The sequence below is a fragment of the Melospiza georgiana genome, chromosome 3 (genome assembly GCF_028018845.1).
Source record: "Melospiza georgiana isolate bMelGeo1 chromosome 3, bMelGeo1.pri, whole genome shotgun sequence".
Taxonomy (NCBI): Eukaryota; Metazoa; Chordata; class Aves; order Passeriformes; family Passerellidae; genus Melospiza; species Melospiza georgiana.
The window spans coordinates 29,032,793-29,042,846 of NC_080432.1; positions in this window are offsets into that span (position 1 = coordinate 29,032,793).

Here is a 10,054-nt window from a genome sequence, read left to right on the forward strand (position 1 = left end):
GTCTGGAAGCTGCACCACTGGAGTGATAAAACCAATTTTCTTATTACCCAGAGAAACTGGATCAAGTTTGGGAGTTCCTATATATAATGATTTGGGAGAAATTAAACAGAACAGGCACAGTGAAATAGAAATTGAGAAAATCCAAAATTGTAAAAGCCAAATTCGGATCCCAATATCTATGTTAAACAAAGTTATCCGGCTCCAGGCAGTATTAAAAATTAAGAATTCAATTATTAGGAACATTTCAAACGAAATAAAAAAGGTTAGCATGTGTAAATAATGAAGATCAAACTCCTACACTTGATCCCAGTGGGTGGGAGAACCTAAAGATTTTCAAAAAGGATGTATGGGAGAAGGTAGTTTTTCTCAGTGTGTGTATACTTGGAGGATTGCTCTTTTTACTATGCTTGTTCATCTGTTTTAGTAAAATAGTACTGGCCGTGCAGACCAACCTGAAGAAACCAAGGAAAGTAACAAGGTTAAGTAACCATGACTACCAAAGTGCACAAGAGATTTATAGTAGATTCAAAACAAAAATCGGGAGTTGATGCGAGCTTAAATTAAAGCTCGATCAAAGAAAAAGAGGGGGGACTGTTATGAACAAAAATTCGGTTAATGTTTTTTTTATGAGAAAAAGTTGCAAAAAGGCAGCCAGACCACTGGCCCTGCCCAAGTTCTGTGTGTTTTGTTATTGTAATCACGGGTCGTTGAGGCTAATCGCTCCTTTTGTATTAGCAGAGCCTTGCCCGAGGCTAAGTTGTACCTTTCTCATAGTGAGGACACCTGAGAAGGTGGGGGGGGTTATGCAAAGTGACTCCAAGACCAATGCAGCATGGTCTTCCACTGTACTGAGAAGACCCCAAAAACAACGAGCCAAATAAGAGTTGAGAGACTGGAGTGATGTCTGGATGTGAGGAGCAGAGCGCTGGGCCTGCAGAGATGCGGGAAACCTTCATCGTTCCTCACCCTGTCCTCGAGATCCCCCGGGCCAGGACTGGGGGGTCTGGAGACCCGGACCGAGGCAACATCTGACGGGGACATCACGCCGTAAAGGCTCCCACGAGGCCTGGATTTCCCCCAGCTCTGCCCCTAGTGGACAGAGCTGCGCATATTCTCCTCCTCTGAGTCGTCTTGGGAGAAACGACAGACGCTGCAGACCCGTCGAGCCGCCCAATCCTGAGCTGATCACTTTTTAATAAAGGCATTACACAGGAGAAGAAGTCTCCTGGCCCTGTTTATTTCATGAAAGGCAATAAAAGCAAAACGGGGAAAGTATAGAGCTGAGAACAATTTACCTCATCCATTCCTGTTCGTTCCCCCACTCGTTCGCACCACCCCCCCCAGCCCCTGTGCCGGCTCCGGCACAGTCCGTCTGTCCCTGTCCGGCCGCCTGGCCCGCGGCCGCTCCGCAGTTCGTGCCGGGGGTGGGGGTCTGTCCTGCCCTGTGGACCGCAGTTACCGCGCTGATCGAACCGAGGGGGATCCTGTCTGTCCCATCCCCGGCTGCCTTGACTCTGGTCGGCTCCCGCCGCTGCAGCCGAGGTGAGTCGGCAGCTTTGTCTCTGCGGGATCAGCCACCGTGAGCCGTGTGAGTGCTATCCACGCTCCAGCTCGGCCTGCACCAGAACACCCCTCGGGCGATCGCGACTGCAGACCCTGCCTTTGGAGGACCGAGACTCTTGAGCTGTGCCGAGTCTCCCCATCCTGCCCTCAGCTCCGTTCCCTTGGTAACCACAGCTCCAGCTGCTCAAGGGAACTTTCTAAAAGAATCACTTTATCGAAACACTAAAAGTTCAGTTAGAAGAAAGCCCTCTCCTGATTCTTCCTAAAAATACGGGAGAAAGGCTATAGAAGATAAAAATCCAAAAAGAATGAGATAAAGAGACTGGTCTATTTCCATTAAGAGAGGTTCTCATAGGAGGGGACAGATCAGAGTTTGTAAATGCTCCTTTGACTTCGTCTGAGGTCTGAAATTTTAAGAAATAAATAAAAGGGATAGTTGGAGAATCCCATAGGCATAGATGAACAATTAGGCCAACGTTTAGGTCCAAACATTTATACTTGGGAAGAGATGCGGTTGGTAATGAAAATAATATTTTTCTCAAGAAGAAAAGCAATTAATCAGAGCAACTGAAATAAAAGCTTAAGAAAAAGATAATCCGCAAGGACCCCCAGAGAAGACAAAATGCCAACTGTACCTCCTGAGTGGGGTTAAAATAATGAGGAGGGGAGTAAACACATGAATTGTTATTGTAATTACATAACCAAGAGAATAAATGAGACAGCATATCAAAGGCGAAATGCCAAAACAAAAGGTTTTTGAAGGGCAGCTTTTAAAGGGGAAAGAAGAAACTCCAACTAAATAGATAAACAAACCTGAGAGAAAAAGGAAAATGGTCCTAAGTAAGCGGAAGATCTGAAAATCTTTAAAGAAATGGGCACATAAAAGAAATAAAGTCATAGGTTCTAATTTTTTTTGGAGACAAATACCATCTGGAGCCTGTGATAACTTTACAAGTGGGAGAATTGGAATTTGTAATAGACACAGGGGCAAAGAGAACCTGCCTGTTAAATGTTCCAAAAGGTTATAGTGTAAGCAAACATATAGTGAAAGTAACAGGGGCAAAAAGACAAAGTTTTACATTTCTAGTCATTAAAGATGTGGTGAAGAAACTAAAATTTAGGTGGGAGATGTGTTATTGGTCCCAGGGGTAGGTAGCAATTTATTGGGAAGTGTCTTACAAGTGCAATTAAGAATAAGAGTTATATCAGAAAATAGGAAAATGACAGGTAGAGTTTTGAAATTAGGCCAAGAGGATGAAGAAAAAAAAAATCCACAAAGACGTTTGGGCAGAAGAAAGAAATAGGGGAAGATTAAATATTGACCCCATAAGGGTTACAACTGAGAGAGAAGAAAGAGAGAAGTTGAAGTTGAGAGGTAGGTGAGAAACTCTGAGATGTTAGAATGTGATGACATCTTGGTGCTAGAAGAGAGTAGAAGTGTGAATGAAGGTTTTTGCACGAAAGGCAGAGAACTATCTTAACACATGGTTGTTAAGGTTATTCAATGGCACACTGGGGTCCGGAAAAGCCTTAGCAGAACAGGCCCTGCTTGAAAGGAAAAGAGGATAAGTTGACTAGAGAAAGAAAAAGAATGTCAGGAGCACCTGGGGACGCCAAGTTTGGGGTTGTCAAGGCTGGGAGGTGTCTGACTGCTCCCTACGAGAAAAATATTTACTTAGATTAGCTCCTAAGAGAAGCTCAGAAAGTGTATGTAAGAAGAAATGATGAAAAGAGACGAATGTTGCAAAGAGGGAAAAGGGAAGGAGCTGGAGTTCCGTGGACTAAAAGAAGGGAGGAGATTGTTTGTTTTTATTGTGGGAATAAAGGATACTTTAAGAGGGAATGCCGTAAGAGGAAGAGGGATGAGAAAAAGGAATGGATGCAAGATGAAAATGGAAGGTCTGAAAATAGGGTTTCGTGGGTAAATTGGCAAGCAATTGCAAGGGAGGCAGTAGATCATCAGGATTATGACCTCCTGAATACTATGAGGGAAATACAAGCTTTCCCTGTGGTAAATACAACTAATAATCAGGGAAATATCGATGTCACAAATGCTCCAGTTGATCAGGAATTATTGACTCAACTGCAGAATACGGACAATGAATCCGGCCTCCACAGCGAGACAAAAATTATAGAGGCAAGTCTAACAAACAGGCAGCCTCTAGATCGGTTAAAAACAATTATAACTAAAACAAGGGAAATTGAACAGGCCTACAGACAAGACTGTGAAACCTTTAGCATAGTAGTTAAGATGTTAGTAGATAAAGATCCATCATTAGAGAAAGCCATTCAGTTTGCCGTGAGGCAGAACTTGCATGAAAGAAGTGAGAGATGCATTGAAGGCCTCAAACATTTTATTGCTCAATACGATGCTGCAAACCAAAATGTGTTAGAGCCTCTCAGAGAAGGCTCATACTAAAGATAAAAATATGCTTTTAGAATTTTTTGCATTTTGTCTACCATAGTACATAAACCTGCTTTATAGGAGTACAATTTGAAGTCATAAAAGCAAATAAGTTAGGGTAAAAAGTTTTTATAATAAGGAATGTATGTTTTATGTAGTTTGGCCAAACTGAGTGCTTGATATGTGTGTTTTGTTTGACAAAGTGCATCAGAAGCCCAGATAACTCTGGTGGTGGAAAGTTAAATTGTCTATTGAGTGTCATTAAGTCTATTGAGTGTCTAAAAGTCTATTGAGTGTCATTAAGGGTTAAGTACTGTTAAAGTCAAATGTTTAAAGTTTTATTCCTGTTAAGTTAAAGTGTTTTTAGTTTTAAGTCATGCAGAATTTAAGTCGGTTGAGTTGTGTTAAAGTTAAGTTCTGTTAAATTTAAGTGATTTTACATGTAAGTTCTGTTGATTTGAAAATCTGTTAAGTTTAAGTTCTGTTAAGTTTAATGTTTGTTAAAGTTAAGGTCTGCTAAACTAAGTTCTACTAAGTTCAAATTCTGTTGAGTTTAATTTCTGTTAAGTTTAAGTAAAGATAAGTTTTAGTGATGTTAAGTTCGGTTAAGCTCAAATGTTTTAAGTGTTTTAAGTTTAAGAGTTATTAGGTTTAAGTGACATTAGATAAATTTATGCTAAACGCTTATTTTTTGTGTGTAAAATGTTAACATGAACATCAGAGAAATTTCCATTAGAGCCTAGCCCTGTTCAAAACATATACTAATTGATTGAGAAAGGAGAACAGGCTTGGTGGGCAGCTAATACTAATGAAATTTGTGCATATGTTATTCTGGTTTATTGTAAAAAAATCACTCATAATTATTTTAGAGCATGACAAAAATGTTTTTGTGCCTTATTCGTATTTTGTTAAGTGGTATGCATAGAGCGAATAATCCTTTTTTATGCCTTTGAAGTTTGCTGGGAGCAGTGGCAAGTCCATCACCACCAGGAAAAGATTTCTGACTAAAATTTATAAAGGGTGTTGAAGGAGAATTGACGGAAATCGATCTATAATTAGAAGAGCTTTTGAGAAAATAGATAGGAAATAAATGTTAAGAATAATAGGAGTATATAGCATAACAGGTAATCAGAGGATGTGTAACCTGCCTGAAGGAAAACAAAGCCCATTTCCGAGAACGTTCCTTTGCCTGGGGGGGGGGGGGGGGGGGGGGAGCAGACCTCTAGCTGACCAGCTATTTTCACACATTTTGATTGATTTTACTAAACTGGCTAAAGTAGGGAGACATCGATACCTGCTAGACCTGGTTTGTGGAGTTAAAATTTTGTTTGAAAATATTGTACCAAGATATAAGGTCACAGAAGTAATTGACTCTGATAAAGGACCACATTTTGTGTCTAAAGTTATTCAGGAAGTAATGAAAATAATGGAATACAATGAGACCATCACACTCCGTGGCACAAGAAAAGTTGAGAGGATGAATGGGCAAATAAAGAAACAACTCACCAAATGGATGATAGAAACAAAGGCGTTATGAATCAAGTGTTTACCTTTGGTACTATTAAATATTAGAACTCAGCCTAGGGCTGATGTGGGGGTTTGCCCCTTTGAAATGCTGTACGGGATACACTCCAAGACCACCCCAGCCTCAGGGACAAGCAGATTAACACATACTTGACCATCCTAATGCGATATAGGGAAGAACTGTGGAAAAGAGCATGATAGCCCAAAGACCACCACAGAAAGAAGGTGAATTTCATGTCAGCAGAACCAAAAGACTCGTGAAGAAACCTGAAAAACGGACTATCACATTTAAACCGGGTGATTGGATATTAATTAAATCATGGAAAAAGACTTCATTAATCCCACAGTAGAGGGTGTAAATGTAAAATTTGTCAAGATAGATGGTGGAATCAGCCACAAAAGAAAAAGGGGGGGAGTCAGGTTCTTGGCAAAATCATAGACGGTGCCCCTGTAATTCGATCCCTCGTACCCTTTGATAATGAGCTCTTTTTCTCTGAAACAGCATAACAGTGATAGGTTAGACCCTCCTGAAGAAATACCTCTGCTGCCGAGAAGACTATACCTCTCTCATAGCTCGAGGCAACCGAGTTGACGAGCAAAGGCAGAGTGGTAAGTACCTGTGGAGGAATCAATTCCGACCTAACAAAGAGAAAGATTATGGAACAGGCGGAGCATGAACTCCTAAAAGAAAAGGGGAACAGTCACTAAATTGGGGAATGAATTGGCAAATATTTCAATTCAGAGGCAATATCTACCATCTGACCTGGCAGGTTCTGGTTTTTCTCTTCTAAATGTTGTAACCTGAGTGGATAGGTTCTGCCAGAGTTTTATATTGGGGAAGGGGATGTCCCTATGTTTCTACCCCTACAGGAGCTGTATAACTACCTGCGAAGTGGACCAAGCCTGCTTTCAATGCAACGGCGGGTGGACAATTTGACAGACAAAGACAAAAAAAGCGTCTAAGAAGAGAAACTGCCCCTGATCCTGCGACCACTACTGATACACCTAAAGGGACACTCGAAAGCGGTCGACAGGGCCGTTATACGCCTCCAAACGGCTAAGGAATTGATTGTCACTGTTGAATCATTACAGCCTTTTTACATAAGGGGACCAGCCGGGAAAAACTGCCTTGAGTGTTATAGCCCATATTGTGTCGCTTGAGTAACACTATATTATGGGGGTTGTGGTAAAACCTTTTGAGTGGAACAATTTTTGATCTGGCACCTATGATGCAACACATGCCAGCATAGGCACATATTTGATAGCTGGCAGGGGGACCTGAGGAGGCAGATGGGGCTGGATACAGCTTCGGCTTTAGATTTTTACGAATCTCCTGAACAGAAGGTTTTGGCTTACTATCGGTGGGAGATAAAGCATACTATAAAAAGGGTTAAAGCTCAAAGTAGGTCTTATATAACTTCCGCAAGATGTAGGTCATTGGTGCCCTTAACACAGCATTCTATCGTAGGGCCCGTTAAAGGAGACCCTGATAAAGCATTAGACCAATGTATAAAAGAATTACAGGAGTTGAGACTACAACGGCCAGGAGTAAAGCTAAAGGTTGATAGAAAAAGGAAGGAAAAGAAAAAGGGAAAAGAAAAATAAAACTTTTTTTTTTATTGTATTTCTTAGCGCTATAAAAGCTGGTATAACAGATGTAACATGCTTTAACCAGCCAAAAAGAAAACATATGGGTAATGTTTGCTAATCAAACTAAAAAATCATCGTTTTGCCTGAGTTTAAGAAAAGTTATTAGCCCTTTCTGGACATACTTGGTGGGCTAGCCTGTACTTTTGTAACATATGTTATAAGAATATGAAATAAACAGGGCCAGGAGACTTCTTCTCCTTTTTAATGCCTTTATTAAAAGTGATCAGCTCAGGATTGGGCAGCTCAGCGGGGCTGCAGTCTCCCGTCGTCTCTCCCAGGGCAACTCAGAGGAGCAGGATATGCGCAGCTTTGTCCACTAGGGGCAGAGCTGGGGAATCAGGTCCTCGTGCGAGCCTTTAGGGCGCGGTGATCCCATCCAATATTGATTTGGTCTGAGTGTCGCTTCCTCCCAGACCTGGCCCGTGGGCTCTCGAAGACAGGGTGAGGAACAACGAAGGTTTTCAGCATCTCTGCAGGCCCAGCACTCCGCTCCTCTCATCCAGACATCACTCCAATCTCCCAGCTCTTAGGTGGCTCGTTGTTTTTGGGGTTTTCTCCGTGCATTTGGAATAGGGGTCCCACACAGCATGCTGGTCCTTGGAGTCACTTTGCATAGCCCCCCCCCACCCTCTCAGGTCTCTTCACTATTCTGGGGAAAAGTACAACTTAACCTCGGGCAAGGCTCTGCTAATACAAAAGGAGCGATTAGCCACAACGACCCGTGATTACAATAACAAAACACGCAGAACTTCGGCAGCGACAGTGATCTGGCTGCCTTTTTGTAACCTTTTCTCGCAAAAAAAATTAACAGAATTTTTGTTCATAACAGTCCCCCCTCTTTTTCTTTGATCGAGCTTAAATTTTAAGCTCGCATCAACTTACAATTTTTTGTTTTGAATCGACTATAAATTTCTTGTGCACTTTGGTAATCACGGTTACTTAACTTGGTTACTTTCCTTGATTTCTTCAGGTTGGTCTGCATGGCAAACACTATTTTACTGAAACAGATAAATAAGCATAGTAAAAAGAGCAATCCTCCAAGTACACACACAGCGAGAAAAACTACCTTTTCCCATACATCCTTTCTGAAAATCTCCAGGTTCTCCCACCAACTGGGATCAAGTGTAGGAGTTTGATCTTCATTATTTACACATGCTAATCTTTTTATTTCATTTGAAATGTTCCTAATAATTGAATTATTTATTTTTAATACTGCCTGAAGCCAGATGACTTTGTGTAACATAGTATTGGGATCCAAACTTGTACTTTACAATTCTGAATTTTCTCAATTTCTATTTCACTTTGCCTGTTCTGTTTAGTTTCTCCCAAATCATTATATATAGGAACTCCCAAACTTGATCCAGTTTCTTTGGGTAATAAGAAAATTGGTTTTATCACTCTAGCAATGCAGCTGCCAGACTAGTCTCCTGACAACTTGGTGTGTGCTGTGGAATCAGAGATCAAACCTAGGGGTTTAGAGCTCCCCTGAAATGTGTTCCAAAAGGGGTTTATCTCTTTTTCAGTACACTCATAACATTCATAAACTTCATGGTGAGTACACTTGTGTCTTTTTTTCTCAACAGACTCTAATTTGTTTGGATCTCTTGGGATCCACTGGGTGGCTGAATACTCCACTGCTAAATACTTGTTACAAACAATTCTTCTTACCATTTTCACCATTTCCTTTCTTTTTACTAGATCTACTGAGCTTGTTTCAGCAGCATCACATTCAAAACACAACCTGGCTTCCCCTATAGGGCACTCTCCTAGGAGTGGCTGCCTAAAAGTGGCAGTATTGTATGCTATCCAATACACTCTCATTTTTTTCTGATAAAGGACCAATTGGAAGAGGTTAACACAATCAGGGTTAGAACTGATGTGGACTCTCGACAAGGAGCTCACTTCCTTCTCATAGAGGGGTTGGTAGCACTCACTGCACGGCTCTGCTGGGCTCCCCAGAGCACCACCAGCAATCAGAGCCATCATTACTACCCTTCCCAAGAGTCCACTACGGGTCATCTTGCACAGCCTGCCCACCCAGCCTTGCCTCTTGGGGAATTTTATTGAGAAGAAGTTTCCAAGCTCTTTAGAGTCCTTTCTACTCGCTTCTCTGGTTAAACCTCTCTTGGTCTATTCTCTAACAATTTTGGTTTCCCCCCCAGGGGAGTGTTCTGTAGAGGATTAACCTGGAGTCTTTAGAATTAAATTGGGGCACTTAAACTAGAATTACTTATTTACAGTCTTAAACTTTTTACCAACATACTTTACACAGAACAGTCTTTAAACATTTTAAGCAATGTTAGAACTCTGATACCAATTTTTCCCATACAGTTCAGTCTTTTTGACTCTTCCTCCTGAGAGTCAACTTTAAATCCTTTGGTCCTTTTGTCACAGTATACTCAGGTGATTTAGCTTGTAAAGCAGATGAATCTTGTCCAGTGCCCAGGGGTGAGAGTGGTGTGTGCGGGGGAACGGGTAGATATAAGTCCAATTGTGTCAGGAACCCACGTCTTAAAAAAGGAACCCACTAGGCCGCAGCAAAATATTCAAATATGGATAACATTGTAACCAGACCAGTAAAGAGATTTTTGCTTTTATTTCCAGCACATCAGCCTCAAAATACAAAATGGAGACATGACAGCTCACTGATCCACACCAAAGAATGTCTCCCCCAGCAGCGCTGGTACAGAAATACATAAAATCGTCTCAGACTAGAATTCAGCCAATCAGACACAGAAAACACGTATTGACAAGCATTCTATCCAATCCCACAAAGCACATGCAATGATAGTTAAAACAAAGACTAATTCATAAGAGACAAAGAACAAAGTTCTATTCATGCTAACCTTCTAAAGAGATACATTAAATAACCTTGTTGCCATCCTAAAGCCAATTCTACAGAAGCCTATTGTT